The sequence below is a fragment of the Myxocyprinus asiaticus genome, chromosome 23, assembly GCF_019703515.2.
Source record: "Myxocyprinus asiaticus isolate MX2 ecotype Aquarium Trade chromosome 23, UBuf_Myxa_2, whole genome shotgun sequence".
Classification (NCBI taxonomy): Eukaryota; Metazoa; Chordata; class Actinopteri; order Cypriniformes; family Catostomidae; genus Myxocyprinus; species Myxocyprinus asiaticus.
The window spans coordinates 20849567-20868345 of NC_059366.1; the positions used below are offsets into that span (position 1 = coordinate 20849567).

The 18779-nt window shown below is 46.6% G+C and overlaps 1 pseudogene; it reads left to right on the top strand.

Annotated features, from left to right (window-relative positions):
• The window catches only part of LOC127414331 (attractin-like protein 1), a 491512-nt pseudogene that overhangs the window by 286793 nt on the left and 185940 nt on the right, over positions 1-18779 (top strand).

Consider the following 18779-nt stretch of genomic DNA (forward strand, 5'->3'; position numbering starts at 1 on the left):
GAGTAGTCTAACACCTGTCTCTAATTTTAGTAATGGTGGAGGGAGACCTGAAAAGGCACACCAGAGCATCAGTGTGGGAGAGAAAGTGACCGGAAAGCACGACAGCCCGGACCAAGAGAGTCATTAATTGTGCTTTCATTCATTTACAAATTAGTTTATGTTATCGACGGTTACCGACGATTGTGTGCTTAAAAAAAAAACGAGACTGACCTTGAACCTGCTTCATTGTCTCCTGACTCCTCCATTACCCACGAATGTAACTTATCATACAAACATTAACACTAAGTAGCAGAAACACTTATTATCATTGTTGAAAAATCAAGCCTTCATGTGTGTCAGAGGTAATCATCTTCCTTTTCTAGCCAGTGACAATTTGATTGCAAACAACGACTGTCGGTCCTCCTACATGGCAGGCAAACATTCTGAAACTGTTTCACTAGTGCTTTGTCATGTACAGCAGCAGCAGATGATGGCCATGAACTGACGATGAAATAAGAAAGAAAACATAATGAAGTGTATTTGACCACCAGCGCTTTTTACTTCACTTTAGCTCAATGCATCTGTCACCTTGTCACTTGCAAGTGACAACTACAAGCAGTGATTTCTGCTTTTACAGAAGCTATTTCTAATCAAGGCCAACTCATTTGAACATCACAAATCTTCAGGATTTCAGAAAACGGCCATTTAGCAATCTTTGAATGTGTGAGAGAGGAAAGTATAGAAAGTATAGATGTGCTTGTTTTTTGTTGTAGCAGGCGGTAATGTGTAAATGATTGATTACACTCGATTAATTCTTTCATGCTGAATAAATCTGTTTATTATTGATTGTGTGATTGGAATATAAATATGTAACAGATGTCCTCTGTCCAGCTTAGAAGGTTATTGGAATGTTATCTGCAATTGCAATTAAGAAGTCATAAACTGTATTTGATTTACAGATCTATTGATTTTCCATGTCTCTTGTCTCCAGCTTGTTTCATGTCCCTGCTGCTGGTTGCTGCTGTGGTTTGGAAAGTAAAACAGACATGCTGGGCATCACAGAGGATAGAGGTAACATCTGCACATTAGTACTTCCTGAGCTCATTGACATGTTCATACTTGTATTGGTTATTACCTGGGGTTTCTTTGCATTTTGACCATGATATTAAGATTAATGTGTTTTGAATCTCTGTACACGTTTGTGTTTATAGTAGGGCTGTCCATAGATTAAACATTTTAAACCAAATTAATTACATGATTATCTGATTGATTGATTGATTGATTAAAATTAATTGAAATTATTTGCAAATCAATATTTGTTATAAAAAGGCCCCAGATGAGGATAAATTGACATAACATAATTGTGCCGACGATGAAGCACTGAATAGCATTACTGTGCATTCTGGGATAGATTGCATTACAAAAGGTGGCTTAGGAAGTTTATTACTCAGGAGCACTGTTTTCAGATGCATTGTTAAAAGAACACAACTGTTAAAAGCACTCTTTAGACACCTGCATTCTGCTCTGTTCGTGACGCTGTGTTTAGCTTTTTTGTACAAGGATGTGTTTGATGTGAATGGCTATTCGTCTGCACTATTCTTTTCGATTGCTGGTCTCTGTGCTGCGTTTTTAAGACACTGTGTCAAGTTAAACAATAAGGAGCAAATTCACTGAACAGTGATTTGGTACTTCAGTGTAAAAAGCTGCGTATTATTCAATAACCATCCGCAATATAGATTAAGCTAAAGCAAACCATGCTGAAATTGAGCTACATCATTGTTATTCCTTCCACACAAACATGCCTACTTTCTATGTCAATTTGAATTTACATAGCAATTTACATTGCTCTAGTACCACAAGATGAAAGCCGGCTGCAAAATAAATGTTATTTAAAAGAGTTTGTTTTGTAGATTTTTTATCAATCATATCAGCACTAATTCACCAAATAAAATAAAATGATGGATAAGAGTGCCATAACATGGCATATATCCAGATGTGCAGTAGTCAAGCGCATTTTAGACATGTTAAATAATTAATGTATCTGGAATTGATTCAGGAATCTAAATAACAGTAATGGAGTGGTGCTGTACAGTCCTGAAAAATCCATTCATTTCTTTGCTTACCTTCCTACCACCTGTGATCTCCTGTGATGCTCCTGAATATAGTTGATCCTTGTAAAAACATCTCAACATAAAGCCCATTATAGTGTATGAAGCATATTTCCGTGCAATGATTCTGTGCTTAGATCAGTGGACACCAGGATAAGATAATCATTTATAACTTGTTCCTTGCTGTTACGCCACAGCAAGCAAACACCTCCCAGTGTCTGATGGGTGTGTAAATGTCACACACATGCCAGCTGATCTGCCGCAGTTTAATGAGAGAGGAGGAACAATAAACACAAAATGTTTCGCTCTAAAAGAATCAACCGATGCCACCTTCTCTGCCCCCTCTCACTCGCTCCATCTCTTTCTGTTAGGAAAAGAGATGTTTAGGCACAGTTAGGGATAGTACTGACTGAAAAACGGGAGAGCCCAGATGACATAACTCATCTGTGACTGATTAGAGGGATGTGCCTGCGTCCTGACATTTGGAAGAGGATGGGCCTTGACTAGGATGCGACCGCCACATGTGTATGAGTGTTTTGCTCTCTCCGTGGATTATCGCTGGATAAACTGTGACTATCACTTATTGCCGAAGATTATCACTGTTTTTTTTTTTAAAGTACTGTTTGCACCACTATCACTACCACCATTTTTAAACATGATCGGAACTGTATTGACACTCGTGCTGGTCTGGGAAACCTGACATAAGCCACGGAGAGGAACCAAGCCAACAGGTGAGTGTCCTCTCTCTGGGTGTCTTCTAGCTGACACACATCCATAAATTTGTTTAGAGCTGACTCCCATGTTATATCACATCATGTAGGGACAGTTAGTTTGGATATTGCAGGCATAAGCCTGTTTAGCATAGATCCCTTGACCTGTAGTTTTGTAGCGTATTTACTAGCAGCAATTCCATGTCGTAACATTTATGGGTTGCTCATCCGGGATCGGAACGTGTGTGTATAGTCTGCAGGTTGAGTGTGTGCATTGTTGGTTCGTTTGTTACTGTTTAAATAGGTTTTGGAGTAGATATAGTTATTGTACGACATCGGTGGTAGGTTTTGTTTTTTGCATCCGTGTTATCAGACTTTTGGTGTGTTTTCACTGCATATGTGCAGTGGTAATTTCGCTTTTGGGTAGTGTCGCGGTAAAACAAGTGCCCAGGGATTTAAAAGCGTTTGTTTTGTCATTTATGGAGACTGTGAACACTGAAAGTCATCATTACCATGCTGTCGGCTGGGGACTGGATATGAAGTGTTAAGTAGGTGCAGGTTGTGTTTGTGATACAACTCATTGTCACACAGTAGTGTTTAAAGTACTTTGTGTGACAATTGCTTTGTTTTCTGGCGCATTAGAATAGAGACTATTGTCTTTGTGTGTTTTGTTCTGTGTTGCTGGTGTTCGACCGTGTATAATCATGCATGATTTGGATATGGAGGGATTTTGTGAATATGAAATTATTTGTGGGAAGCTTTCAAGACTCACCTGGGCCCAGCTTAAAAAGAAAAAATGCACAGCATTATGAGGTTGATTATGCAGAGGGGACCATAAAAATTCTGGTTTAATTAATGCACTTTTGTTGTATTTTGATGTATCAGACGCAACGGCTGAATTGGCTAGGGAGGAGTCTAGGAAGGAACGCAAATCATTTTTAAGGAGTAAGGAGCAAGAGTGGGAAATAGAACTTGTTTGGTTAGAACTGGAGCACGATAAAGTGAACCATCTTAATAGACAGTGACAGCAGGAGCATGAGGCCAGATTTGACATCACTAAGTATTTTGCACTGATGCCTTGGTTGAACTCAGATGCAGTTGATGTGTTTTTTGAAACATTTGAGAGAATGGCAAATGAAAGAGATTGGCCGCAGTCTGAGTGGGTGATGCTAGTTAAGCTTTGCAGAAGGGAACTGTCATGTGTATTGTGTTGATTCATGTCTTTTATTTTGAAATTCTAGTTCCTGTTTCATGTCATGTGTTCCTGTTTCCCTTGTCATGTGATTTCTGTTTTCCCTCCATGTTCATGTGTCATGTTTTCATTGGTTTATTGTTTAATTAGCTTGCAGCCAGCAAACGTTACAGAATACTTGACCCACCATGAACCCAGCAGTTTTACTTCTGCGCCTACGTCAGGGGAATCGTCCCCTGGAGGACTATGTTGAGGACTTCTGCGGTCTAGCCAGCCAGGTGGACTTTAATGAGGTTGCCCTCAAAGACTGTTTCAGATTTGGACTGAATGAGTCCATTTCTTTTTTGATGCCTGGCGGTCACAGTTCCCTCAGCCTGGCTCAATATATCGACCTCGCCCTACGGTACATTGGTTCTCCGTTCACTGTGGGGGAGGCGGATCCTGAGCCAGAGTTCCACATCATGGCCGCCGCCGAGCCAGAGTTCCACGTCATGGCCGCCGCCGAGCCAGAGTTCCACGTCATGGCCGCCGCCGAGCCAGAGGTCCACGACATGGCCGCCGCGGAGCCAGAGGTCAACGACATGGCCGCCGCCGAGCCAGAGGTCCATGACATGGCCGCCGCCGAGCCAGAGTGCCACGTCACGGCAACACCTTAGCCTGCTCCATGCCTCGTCACAGCGACGCCTCAGCCTGCTCCATGCCACGTCACAGCGACGCCTCAGCCTGCTCCATGCCTCGTCACGGCGACGCCTCAGCCTGCTCCATGCCACGTCACGGCGACGCCTCAGCCTGCTCCATGCCACGTCACGGCGACGCCTCAGCCTGCGCCATGCCACGTCATGGCGACGCCTCAGCCTGCTCCATGCCACGTCACGGTGACGCCTCAGCCTGCGCCATGCCACGTCACGGCGACGCCTCAGCCTGCGCCATGCCACGTCACGGCGACGCCTCAGCCTGCGCCATGCCACGTCACGGCGACGCCTCAGCCTGCTCCATGCCACGTCACGGCGATGCCTCAGCCTGCTCCATGCCATGTCACAGCCACACCTGAGCAGTGGGACCTGGAGATGGTTCCCACCCTTAGTTCTCCTGAGCAGGCAAGGGGAACTTTCGGCCCTCCGATCCCGCCTGGACCCTCCGAGCCCTGGACTTCGCCTTGGCCTGTCGGTCCCTCGACATTGCTTCAGCTCGGCGTTCCCTCGGCTCCACTACGGTCCTTCAGCCTGTCGGCTGTGCCGGGGTCCTTCGTCCCTCCGGCTCCTCCTTGGTCTGTCGGTCACCTGGCTCCACCTCAGTCTTCCGATCCCTCAGCTCTGCCTTGCTCCTCCGAGCCTCCAGCACCGCCTTGGTCCTTCCTGCCATTGGCTCCACCCTGGCCCTTCGAGTCTTCGGCTACTCTCCGGGCACCACATTCCATGGCTCCGCCCCTCGAGCCTCTCACGGCTCCACCTTCCATGGCTCCGCCCCTCGAGCCTCTCATGGCTTCACCCCCCACGGACTTTGCCCTGGTCCCATGCCCCTCGCCCTTTCTCGCCATGCCACGCCCCACGCCTCAAGACACCCCCCCCGCTCCCTACAGGACTTTGTATTTATGTCATGTTTTACGTGTTTTGTTTGTGTTGGGGTGTTGGGTGCCACCCCTTAGTGGGGGGGATATGTCATGTGTATTGTGTTGATTCATGTCTTTTATTTTGAAATTCTAGTTCCTGTTTCATGTCATATGTTCCTGTTTCCTTTGTCATGTGATTTCTGTTTTCCCTCCATGTTCATGTGTCATGTTTTCATTGGTTTATTGTTTAATTAGCTTGTTATCAGTTCTGTTTGTTTTTTGGTTTATGTTCCCCCATGTCCATGTATTTAAGCCTCATGTTTTCCATTGTGTAGTGGTTCAAGTATTGAATGCGAATGTTGTTTTGTTGTCAAGTCAAGTCAAGTCAAGTCAAGCCATAGTCAAGTCTAGTTTATGTCAAGTTCATGTTTTTGTTAGATCACGTATATGGGTAGGGTTTTTGGATTTCACTTATAAATAAACTGCACTTGGGTTCTTCATCTTCACGTCTTCATCATTGCCATCATTGTCAGCAGCCAGCAAACGTTACAGGAACTGGAAATCATCCTGTTGCATTTGTATTGGATTGTATTGTGTCCAGCCTGGAAGTTCTTCTTAACTGGGGGCAAGGTCTTCTAATTATAAGAGTTTTGTCTCTGAAGGTTTTGTCTCTGTCACTGAGGGGGAGCCAGGAGTCCCCATAACTGTTCTTAGGGACACTGGAGTGGCCCAGTCATTGTTGCTTAGGGGAGTTATTGATTTGCCCCCTCATACAGCTGAGAAAGCTTCTGTTCTGATTGAGGGTGTTGGAGGAAAGCATGAGTCAGTACCCTTACATAAGGTGTTCTTGAAGTCCAATCTTGTCACAGGTAATGTTGTTGTGGGTGTGATGCCCTCTCTACCTGTTAAAGGAGTTAGTCTACTGCTAGGTAATGACCTGGCTGGAGATCAGGTTTATAGTACCCCCATCTTCAGTGTAGCCACTTGTGAATTCCCCAAGGTGGTAGCACTGGAGAAAGAATTTCCAGAAGTCTTTTCTGCTTGTTTTGTTACTCGATCACAGTCACATCAGCTTACTTCCATGGAGTCTTAGGCTAAAATAGCTGTGGAGTCAGATGTGGCCACTAAAGGGACATCTCAGTCTGAATGTAACTGTGGAGCTGGGTGACACTTTGTTCTTCCATCTGTTTGAGGGGGCAGCTTGTAAGTAGTTTAGCCAGGATTCCCTGGTTGAGTCCCATAGCAATGACCCAGGCCTGGGAGCTTTGAGGGAAACTGCTGTGTCATGGGCAGAAAGTAAAGAGATGGCAGAATGAGTGTACTGGCGAGATGGTATTCTGATGCACAGGTGGCGAAATTCTGAGCATCCAGCCACAGAGGAGTGGGGTATGAAGGAACAAATTGTGGTTCCACAATGTTTTCAAGAGGAAATTTTGTGTTTGGCTCATGAGGTGCCTATGGCCGGTGATACTGGCATTAGGAAGACCCATAGAAGAATTCTGCAGCACATTTATTGGCCCAAACTGCATCATGATTTATTAGTGTATTGTTGGTCTTGCCATGCCTGTCAAATGGTTGGTAAACCCAACCAGAAAAATCTGGTTGCCCCTTTGTATCCCTCCCAAGTGTCACGTTTATGTGTTTTGTTCTTGTTTTCATGTCTTTTATTTTCAAGTTTAGTTCCTGTTCAGGTCATGTGGTGTTATGTCATGTGATTTCCTGTTCCCTCATGTAATCTTGTCATGTGTTTCCCCTGTTCATGTGTCTTGTTTTCATTGGTTCATTGTTTGATTACTTTGTTATTAGTCTTGTCTTTTCATTGGTTAAAGTTCATTTAGTCTTGTTATCTTGTTTATAGTTTAGCCTTGTGATTGGTTGTCTTGTTTACTTGTTAACCATGTCCTTATATTTAAGCCCTCATGTTTGCCATCGTCTGGTGTCAGGTATTGTTAATGTAACTTTGTTGTTTTGTTCAAGCCAAGTCTAGCCAAGTCAAGTTTATGCCAAGTTCATAGTCTAGTCATGTCAAGTCAAGTCAAGTTCATGTTTATGTTTAGTTCACATTTGTAGTCAGGGTTTTGTGATTCCACATTTGAAAATAAACTGCACTTGAGTTCATCACTTCATCATCGTCGTCTTCATCATTGTCTTTGCCAGCATTGCTACAGAATACCTGACCAACTCAAGATGAACCCAGTAGTTCAGCTCCTTCGTCTATGCCAGGGGAGTCGTCCCCTGGAGGATTATGTGGAGGAATTCTGCGCTCTGGCCTGCAGGGTGGATTTTAATGAGGTGGCCCTCAAAGACTGTTTCCGTTTTGGGCTTAATAAGCCAATTTCCTCTTTGATGCCCGACGGCCGGTGTGCCGACGGCTTTGCTCGGTATATTTACCTTGCCCTACTGATGGGTGGTTCACCATTCACCATAGGGGAGACGGCCAACGAGCCAACGCCCATGCCTGCCACGGCCAATGAGCCAACGCCCATGCCTGCCACGGCCAACGAGCCAACGCCCATGCTTGCCATGGGCAACGAGCCAACACCCGTGCCTGCCACGGACAATGAGCCAAAGCCCACGCCTGACACGGCCAACGAGCTGGAAGCCTCGTCCGTCCCAGAGCCGGCGTTGCCAGCCTCGTCCATCCCAGAGCCGGCGTTGCTAACCTCGTCCATCCCAGAGCCAGCATTGCCAACTTCGGCTGTCCGGAGGAGGAGAAGAAAGACTTTCATTCCCGAGTCTCCACCCATGTCCACGACCACAGAGGTCGTTCCCAAGTCTCTTCCTGTGTACACGACCACGGAGGTTGTTTCCAAGTCTCTGCCCATGTTCACGACCACGGAGGTCGTTCCCGAGTCTCCGCCTATGCCCACGACCACAGAGGTTGTTCCCAAGTCTCTGCCCATGTACACGTTCACAGAGGTCATTTCCAAGTCTCTGCCCATGTACACGAACACGGAGGTCATTTCCGAGTCTCTGCCCATGTACACAACCACAGAGGTCTTTTCCCAGTAATCCAGGACTCTTATTCTCGAGTCTACCATGGCTCCACCTGCCACGGCTTCATCCCTTGAGCCTCCCATGTCTCCGCCTTCCACGACTTTGCTCCACGTCATTGCTGCCAAGCCCGAGTTCCACGTCTTGGCCGCCAAGCCCAAGATCCACGTCTTGACCACCAAGCCCGAGTTCCACGTCATGGTCTCCAAGCCCGAGGTTCCACGTCATGGCCTTCAAGCCCGAGCTCTATGTCATGGCCTCCAAGCTCGAGGTTCCACGTCATGGCCTCCAAGCCCGAGGTTCCACGTCATGGCCTCCAAGCCCGAGGTTCCACGTCATGGCCTCCAAGCCTGAGGTTCCACGTCATGGCCTCCAAGCCCGAGGTTCCACGTCATCGCCGCCAAGCCCGAGTTCCACATCATGGCCGCCAAGCCCGAGATCCACGTCTTGACCACCAAGCCCGAGTTCCACGTCATGGCCGCCAAGCCCAAGTTCCACGTCATGGCCGTCAAGCCTGAGTTCCACGTCATGGCCGCCACGCCAGAGTCATCTCCAGTCCCTATCACAGCCATGCCAGAGTCACCACCATGCCCTGTCATAGCCACGCCTGAGTCGGCTCCAGGCCATGTCACAGCCACGCCAGAGTCAGCTCCATGCCATGTCACAGCCACGCCTCAGCTTGCTCCATGCCATGTCACAGCCACACCTCAGCCTGCTCCATGTCATGTCACAGCCACGCCTCAGCCTGCTCCATGCCATGTCACAGCCATGCCTCAGCCTGCTCCATGCCATGTCACAGCCACGCCTCAGCCTGCTCCATGCCATGTCACAGCCACGCCTCTGCCTGCTCCATGTCATGTCACAGCCACGCCTCAGCCTGCTCCATGCCATGTCTCAGCCGAACCTCAGTCTGCTCTATGCCATATCACAGCCAAGCCCCAGACTGCTCCATGCCATGTCACAACCACACCTCAGCCTGCTCCATGCCATGTCTCAGCCGAACCTCAGTCTGCTCCATGCCATGTCACAGCCAAACCTCAGTCTGCTCCATGCCATGTCACAACCACACCTCAGCCTGCTCCATGCCATGTCTCAGCCGAACCTCAGTCTGCTCCATGCTATGTCACAGCCAAGCCCCAGACTGCTCCATGCCATGTCACAGTCGAACCTCAGTCTGCTTCATGCCATGTCACAGCCAAACCTCAATCTGCTCCATGCCATTTCACAGCCGAACCTCAGTCTGCTCCATGCCATGTCAAAGCCAAGCTACAGTCTGCTCCATGCCATGTCACAGCCAAGCCCCAGACTGCTCCATGCTATGTCACAAGCAAGCCTCTGCTCCACGGTCCAGGCCCGCCTCTGCTCCACGGTCCAGGCCCACCTCTGCTCCATGGTCCAGGCCCGCCTCTGCTCCACGGTCCAGGCCCGCCTCTGCTCCACTGGGAACCTCCATCCCTACGGCTCCGCCTTGGTCCTCCGCCCTCGAGCCTCTCAGGGCCCCACTTTCCATTGGCTTTGCCCTGTTCCCACGCCCCACGCCCTGTCTCACGAGGCCACGCCCCACACCATGTCTTACCAGGCCACGTTTCAAGGACCCCCCCCATGTTTTGGGGCGTCGGGAGCCGCCCCTAGAGGGGGGATATGTCACGTTTATGTGTTTTGTTCTTGTTTTCATGTATTTTATTTTCAAGTTTAGTTCCTGTTCAGCTGATGTGGTGTTATGTCATGTTATTTCCTGTTCCCTCATGTGATCTTGTCATGTGTTTCCCCTGTTCATGTGTCTTGTTTTCATTGGTTCATTGTTTGATTACTTTATTATTAGTCTTGTCTTTTCATTGGTTAAAGTTCTTTTAGTCTTGTTATCATGTTTATAGTTTAGTCTTGTGATTGGTTGTCTTGTATACTTGTTAACCATGTCCTTGTATTTAAGCCCTCATGTTTGCCATTGTCTGGTGTCAGGTATTGTGAATGTAACTTTGTTGTTTTGTTCAAGCCAAGTCTAGCCAAGTCAAGTTTATGCCAAGTGCATAGTCTAGTCATGTCAAGTTCATGTTTGTGTTTAGTTCACATTTGTAGTCAGGGTTTTGGGATTCCACATTTTAAAAATAAACTACACTTGGGTTTGTCACTTCATCGTCATTGTCTTCATCATTGTCTTTGCCAGCATCGTTACACCAAGTGTGTGAGAAACCCTTTTCTCGGGTTTTGATTGATTGTGTTGGCCCTTTGCCAAAAACAAAAAGAGAAAGTTAATATCTTTTCACCATTATGGACATGACAACTCATTACCCTGAAGTCATTCCCTTGAAGAATATCAAGTCTCGAACGCTATTGGATGCGTTGTTGTCTTTCTTTTCTTGGTTTGGACTTCTACGGGAAGTGCAGTCAGACCGGGTTCTGATTTTGTATCTGAGGTGTTCCAGGAAGTCCTGCATGAACTTGGTATTAATCAGATAGTTTCTTCTGCTTATCATCTGCAGTCTCAGGGAGCTATCAAAAGGTGTCATCAGACCAAAAAAACAATGATTAAGACTTACTGTACCTAATTTTCAGCAGACTGAGACGTTGAAATGCCCTTTTTATTGTTTGCAATAAGGGACTCTGTGAGCGAATCAACTGGGTTTGCGCCTTTCGATTTGGTGTTTGGGCATGAAGTACGAGGTCCCCTGAAGGTAGCCAAAGAGATGTTCTTGAAACCTAAAAATGAGGTCACCTTGTTACAGTATGTGTATGCATTTCAGGACCACCTCTGGTCAGCTTGTGAGATTGCCAGGGAGACTTTGGGTTCAGGTCCGGATGAAGGGTCAGTATGATAAGAAGACAGTGGAGAGCACATATTCTGTGGGGGATCAGGTGCTTGTGTTGATGCCCATGCAAGGGGATTGATTTAGTGGTAAGTTTTGTGGACCTTATTCAGTACTGAAGAAAGTTGGGGACCACAATTATTTGATTAGCACCACTGACTGATGTCAGAAAACTCGGTTGTGTCACGTGAACCTTTTAAAGCCTTATTACCCACGTTCAAAGGTGGAAATTGCTGCGTTGGCAGTTAATTGCTCATTGCCCCGAGCTACACTCCCACACTGCTCTACATTTCCACCTACTGTTCTTCCCTCTGAGGAGGAGGATGACATAAAAGTGGAGCCAGTTAGTGCTCATCTCAGTAATTTGGTGTATCTGCAGAAACTCTCTCCAGCTAAGTCAACTGTCCCTTGAGCAACAAGTGGATGTAAAGGGTTTGGTGCAAGAGTTTCCTTAATTGTTTATGGATACCCCAGACCTTACAACCTTAGTGGTGCACAATGTGGAAACAGTGGACATGGCCCCTATAAAGCAACATCCTTACCGGTTGTCTCCTAGTAGGCTAAGTTTGGTGAAAAGGGAGCTTTCTTACATGGAGGAAATTGGAGCTATTGAGCCGGATCAGTGACTGGTGCTCACCTGTGGTTCTTGTCCCAAAATCGGACAGAACTCACAGATCCTGTATTGATTATAGAAAGGTCAATCAGGCCACAAAGACAGATGAATTTCCCATACCCCACCTGGAGGATTGTATTTATTGAATTGGGAATGCCCAGGTTGTTTCACAATTAGATCTCTTAAAGGGGTATTGGAAGGTGCCATTATCAGCACAAGCTAGATAAGCCTCTGCCTTTGCAACATCGGATAGCTTATATTGCTGTAAGGTTCTTCCATTTGGTATGAAAAATGCACCTGCCACCTTCCAGCATTTAATGAAAAGAGTCACTGCTGGTCTACCCAATGCCATCATGTACATAGATGACATAGTGGTATACAGTGGTTCATGGTCAGAGCACTTGGAGCATTTCCGGCAGATGTTCAAGTGACTACAGGAAGCTTAGTTGGTGGTCAACTTATCAAAGTGTGAGCTGGAGGAAGGCCAAGTTACATACTTGGGGCATGAAGTAGGCCAGGGGAAGGTGATGCCTAGACATGCCAAGGTGCGGGCCATATTAGATCTCCCCAGCCCAAGGACTCATAAAGAGTTAATGCAGGTACTTGGTATGTGTGGCTTCTGTAGACGGTTTTAGCCAAACTTTGCCATTATAGCTGAGCTTGACAAGGCTGTTGAGGAAAGGCATTTGGTATGTATGGTCTGATGAATGTGTCAAGGCATTTGCTCAGATTAAGGCCATTTTAGCCTGTCCGCCAGTTCTTGTCGCTCCAGATTTTGAAAAGCCATTCAAGTTGGCTGTAGATGCATGTGATGTGGGAGTAGGAACAGTCTTGCTTCAACCAGATGAGTCTGGAGTTGATAGGCCGGTTTCCTATTTTTCCAAGAAGCTGAATAAACATCAAAAAGCATTTTTAATCATTGAGAAAGAGGCACTGGCTCTTGTTTTAGCCATTTGTCACTCTGAAGTTTATGTGTCTAGTGCACAGGGCAATCATAATCTTCTGATTTTTCTTTCAAAGTTTCAGACATAAAATCAGCATGTGTTCCGTTGGAGTCTAGTCTTACAGCTGTATAGTTTGGTTTTACAGCATGTAGCCGGTTAAGATAATGTTATGGTGGATACTTTATCTAGGATGCCTGTTCACTCTTAGAATTTTAAGAGATCAATGGTTTGTTGTTGTTTCCTCAGTGTTTCCCATGGTTGAATTGAATCAAATTGGATGTCAGAGGAAACATTTTAATCCATGTGGAATGGGTGTAAATATGATGTGTGTAGGATGAGAAGAATATATATATATATATATATATATATATATATATATATATATATGGAGAATATTAGGAAGTAGTTTAGGTACAGTTAGGGATAGTACTGACTGACAAACAGGAGAGCCCAGATGACTCATCTGTGACTGATAAGAGGGATGTGCATGCGTCCTAACATTAGGAAGAGGATGGGCCTTGACTAGGATGCGACCACCATGCATGTACAAGTGTTTTGCTCTCTTTGTGGATTATCGCTGGATGAACTGTGACTATCGCTTATTGACGAATATTATCACTGGTTTTTTTTGTACTGTTTGCACTGCTAACACTACCACCATTTTTAAACCTGAATGGAACTGTATCGACTCTCGTGCTGGTCCGGGAATCTCGACATATATGCCACTCGCCGCTGGGCTGGAGAGGAACCAAGCCAACAGGTGAGTGGCCTCTCTCTGGGTGTCTTCTAGCTGACACACACACACACACACACACACACACACACACACACACATCCATACATTTTGTTAGAGCTGACTCCCACGTTATATTACATCACATAGGGACAGTTAGTTTGGATGGTGTGGGTGGAAGCCTGTTTAGCATAGTTCCCTAGACCTGTAGTTTTGTAGTGTATTTACTAGCAGTGTTTCCATGTCATAACACTTTCTTTCTCTCTCTTTTTTAATCCTTCATTCATGCATTATTTTACTGGGTACATAAATACAAATGGGGATTCGTAAACGAGTTGCCACCTAGCTTTCTAAAATCAGTACAATAATCAAGGTCTTTAATTGAAAGCGTGTTGCGCACAGTAAATGTGGATTTATCAGAGTTAAATGTGTGCTTTATTTGACTCCCTCTTCAGCGATCGCTGTCACAGTTGGCGCTTTCCTGCTCATCAAATACGCCCTTGTAGAATGCGCATTTAGATAATGGAACAGTTTAAACCAAACAAAAGACATGCTTCACACTTCAGTCTTCTCAAGAAAAGGCATTTTGATCAAAGGAATAGAAACAGAATGACATTTGATAGGACAGCTACAGCTAAATAATGAATCATTCAGAATATGGTTCACTTTAGTAGAGTTTTGTTACATTTTGCATTTTTTAGCTCGTTCAGTTCACTGGTATTAAAGCAACTGTGGAGAGATTGGGAGTTCATGTATGCTCTGTTCCAAAACCTAGCGAGCTGCCTTGTTGCTTATGGTCTACATAGGCAACTGCCTTCTAAAGCCAGAATATATGGAATGAAACCTGAGATTATTTAAAAGGAAAGTCTGAATATATAGAAAGAAACTTATAAACGTGATGAAATCTGATGTCATCAAAGCACCATCTTGTGTTTTTCATGTGTGATAGTTCTGTATAGATGCTGAACTCACAGATGTTGAACTATGAGTGAGTCTGCACAAAATCTAGTAGCAGCAATCCTAAGTAATGATGAGCTAATTAACCCCCTGGCGAATGCATGTACGGGCCAAAATACTGTTAACCGTATTCAATACCGTTCTACCAATGAAGAAATTCAATCACTATTTCATCACGGAAGACTGAATTCGGTGAACCTTACAGGCCAGGAAGTTCCTGCTTATCAGGCAAACATTACAGAAAGAAACATGTCTTCCACCTCACAGGGACCACCCACAGCAGCCCCTATCTACAATCTTCACCCGTTCAAAGGGCCCTAGACAGAAATGGTAGGAATAGAATTGAATGCATTTGAATTGAGGGTGGTAAGAGTTTTATTTAAATCATAATCATAGCAAAACCCATAAATATCAGAGAGATGTTCCCTGTCAAAAGCTACACTTAATGCTACGCTTGATTCAGTGCTTATGGGAATGTCTTTTGGAGTGACCAGCTGCGAATATGTGGGCAACACGTCAATGAAATTGACTAGAATCTTTATAGCCTCTGTTGGTGACATCATCAGAATGTGCCAGTACCAGGGGCTATAAATAGGTGTGCCACAGGTGCATCATCAGGTCTTTTGTCTTCAGACCACTCTGTGATGTGTTTGTGCTTCTCAGCTCTCTATTTTTCTTCTGATAGGAGTTAGATTTGTCAGGCAGTATGTAGAAAACATTCTCTTTCTCTGTCATTCAAGTGTGGAAAAGACAAAAGAAAGAAAAAATGAGTGATCAACAAAGCAAATGGTGTGTCCATCGTGGGGCTCACGTATGGATCTGGCTGAGGAGCGAGAGACGGGTCCGTCCCTATCGCTCGCTCTCTCTCTAGATCCAGTTTGTCCCTCGCGCGATCTCGAAGCGTGCCCCGGCGCCTCTTCGGTCATGAGGGGGACGATGAATCTCTTGGGTCTGCAGACTTTGAGTTGCCTACCTCTGAACGTTTCTCACGTGATGACAAAGCAGTTGAGGAATTACTCGAGGTGGTTACTCGTGCGGTGGCCAGATTACAGCTAGACTGGCCACGTGAACAAGAGACCCCCAAACGATCGAAACTAGAAGACAGATTTCTGTCTGGTGGCCAGGGGAAGGGAACACAAAATCAGTCTCTCCCCTTCTTTGAAGACCTCCATGATGAGTTGACTCGTTCATGGGAGAAACCTAATACTTCCTGTATCTTTGTGCCTTCGACGTCGACATATTCGACTATCGTGGGTGTTAAGGCGTGGGGGTATACAATGATGCTACAGGTAGAAGAGACGCTCGCAGGTTATCTCTCGCCTGGTTCGACATAATCATTAAAAAGACCAACTCTCCCCACAAAGCCGTGTAGAGCCACCTCAATACTTGTGGGGAAAGCTTATCAAGCAGCAGGTCAGGCTGGTGCTGCGCTACACACCATGGCAGTGTTACAGGCATACCAGGCTGATCTGTTGAAGGACCTGAGTGCGGGTAGTACAATCGATGAGGAAGCATTCTCAGAGCTTCGTCGTGCCACAGATTTATCTCTTCGTGCAACCAAGCAGACTATCAGCCGTTCAATGGCTGCTTTGGTCAGCACAGAGAGGCATCTGTGGCTAAACCTCACGGGCATCAAGGATAAGGACAGTGTATTCCTACTTGATGCCCTGGTCTCACCTTCCGGCCTGTTTGGCGATTCGGTGAATACAGTCGTCACCAGGTTTCGGGATGTGAAAAAACACGAGAAAGCCTTTGTTCAATTCCTTCCTCGCAGCACTCAGGGGGAGGGGCTGCTGGCCACCCAGCCTCGCCCCAATCCTTCTAGAAGGGAGGGTCAAAAACAAAGTGTGGCGAGTCGCACTCCCCCTCATCAAAGATTGGGGACTGGCTCGTCGCCCTCAGCAGCCTCCAAAGCAAGACCTCAGGACCATTATTTCCAAAAAGAAGAAGTCCTGAAGGTCTTGCGCCCAGCCTTGTGGGGGTAGCCCCCCTTGGGACAGGGTGCGCAAAACATCTACCCGCTCCTTCCCGACACCCCCACAAAACCTGTCCATCCCCACCACCTTTGGTGTTTCGGGGGGCAGCGGTTTCCAGCGAAATGTTGGGTGTTCCGATGCTTCCTGTTGTTGCCCAGGACACGGAACATCCAACATCCCCTCAATGGGAAGTATCAAAATTGGTATCCATTTCAGAGAACCTGGCAGCGTGGAAGCTACTGCTGGGTATTTCTATGTGGGTCCTAAAGACAGTAGAAAAGGGCTACAGAATTCAATTAGTTTGCCGTCCTCTGCGTTTCAACGGCGTGGTCCCCACTACCGTGAAACCGGAACAAGCACATTTACTGTCACAAGAGCTGCAGTCTCTTCTGGTCAAAGGGGCCATAGAACATGTTCTCCTTCCAGAGAGAGAGTCAGGTTACTACAGCAGATACTTCCTGGTTCCCAAGAAGGATGGGGGATTGCGTCCGATTTTAGATCTTCGAGGCTTGAACAGCTCAGTCAGGGCACTCAAGTTCAAGATGCTAACTGTCAAGACGATCGTGTCACAAATTCAACATCACGATTGGTTAGTCACGATTGATCTCATGGATGCATACTTTCATACAGAAATACTATCACAACACAGGAAGTTCCTGAGGTTTGCTTTCAGTGGCGAAGCTTACCAATATCGGGTTCTTCCATTCGGCCTAGCCTTATCACCTCGCACATACACAGAGTGCATGGATACAGCACTGGCTCCATTGCAACTCCAGGGCATCCACATGTTGAATTACATAGATGACTGGCTGATACTAGCACAATCGCAAGAACTGCCATTACAGCACAGAAATCTTAGCTCATCTAGTTTCTCTGGGGTTGAGACTCAACAACAAGGAAAGCGTTCTTTCTCCTGCCCAGAGAACGACATATTTAGGGATCGTATGGAATTCGATCATGATGCAGGCACAGCTGTCTCCCGCTCGAATCGAGACCATTCAGAATACCCTGAGCAAAGTCAGGCTACGCCAAGATCGTACTGTTCTTCAGTATCAACGAATGTTAGGTCTCATGGCATCTGCGTCCTCTGTGATCCCTGTGGGCCTTTAGCATATGAGACCATTTCAGTTGGGGCTCAATGCCAGGGGATTTCATCCAAGGGCCAATCCCCGAAGGCAGATAAGGGTTACGTGCCGCGGGCTACGTACCCTTTCTATGTGGCTCAGACCCCGGTTCCTCGCCTTGGGTCCCACTCTAGGCGCGTCTTGCCGTCGCAGATTGCTAATGACAGACGCCTCCCTGTCAGGCTGGGGAGCGGTCTTAAGTGGTCGTCCAGCTCAAGGGGAATGGGAGGGTCATCAGCTCGATTGGCACATCAACTGTCTCGAGTTGATGGCTGTATTTCTGGCCCTGAAGTACTTCCTCCAGCATCTGAGAGGCTGCCATGTCCTGGTGCGGGTGGACAACACAGCAGCAGTCTCTTACATAAATCGCCAAGGAGGTCTGCGGTTGCGCCAGCTAAACAGACTAGTGCGGCAGATTTTTCTTTGGGCCCAGGGCAAGCTCCTGTCACTCAAAGCAGTATATATCCCTGGATGCCTGAATTTGGGAGTGGATTTACTGTCCAGACAGAAAATACCGATGGGAGAATGGAAACTCCACCCCGAGGTAGTTAAACACATCTGGTTAAGATTTCACAAAACAGAGGTGGACCTCTTCACCTCCCAAAAGACAGCACAATGTCCCCTCTACTTCTCTCTGAGTCACTCAGCCCCCCTGGGTCTGGACGCGATGGCACACACATGGCCCAAAATGCACCTGTATACGTTTCCTCCGGTTTCTCTGCTCCCGGGAGTTCTAGCCAGAGTTCGTCAACAAGGATCCTTCCTCTTACAAATAGCGCCACATTGGCCGAACAGAGTATGGTTCTCGGAGATAATATCTCTCCTCGGCAGCTCGCCTTGGGAGATACCGGAGAGGAGGGACCTTCTGTTTCAAGCGCAGGGGACAATATTTCATCCCCGGCCTGAGCTGTGGAACCTTCATGTTTGGCCCCTGAAGGGTACCAACTTAGGGACAGTGGTTTTTCACTTGAAGTTACTGAGACCATTCTGAGTGCTAGGGCTCCTTCCACTAGAAAAAGTTATGCCAATAAATGGGGTGTCTTTGAAAGGTGGTGCACTGCACATAATGCAGATCCAGTTAACTGCCAGATTGCTT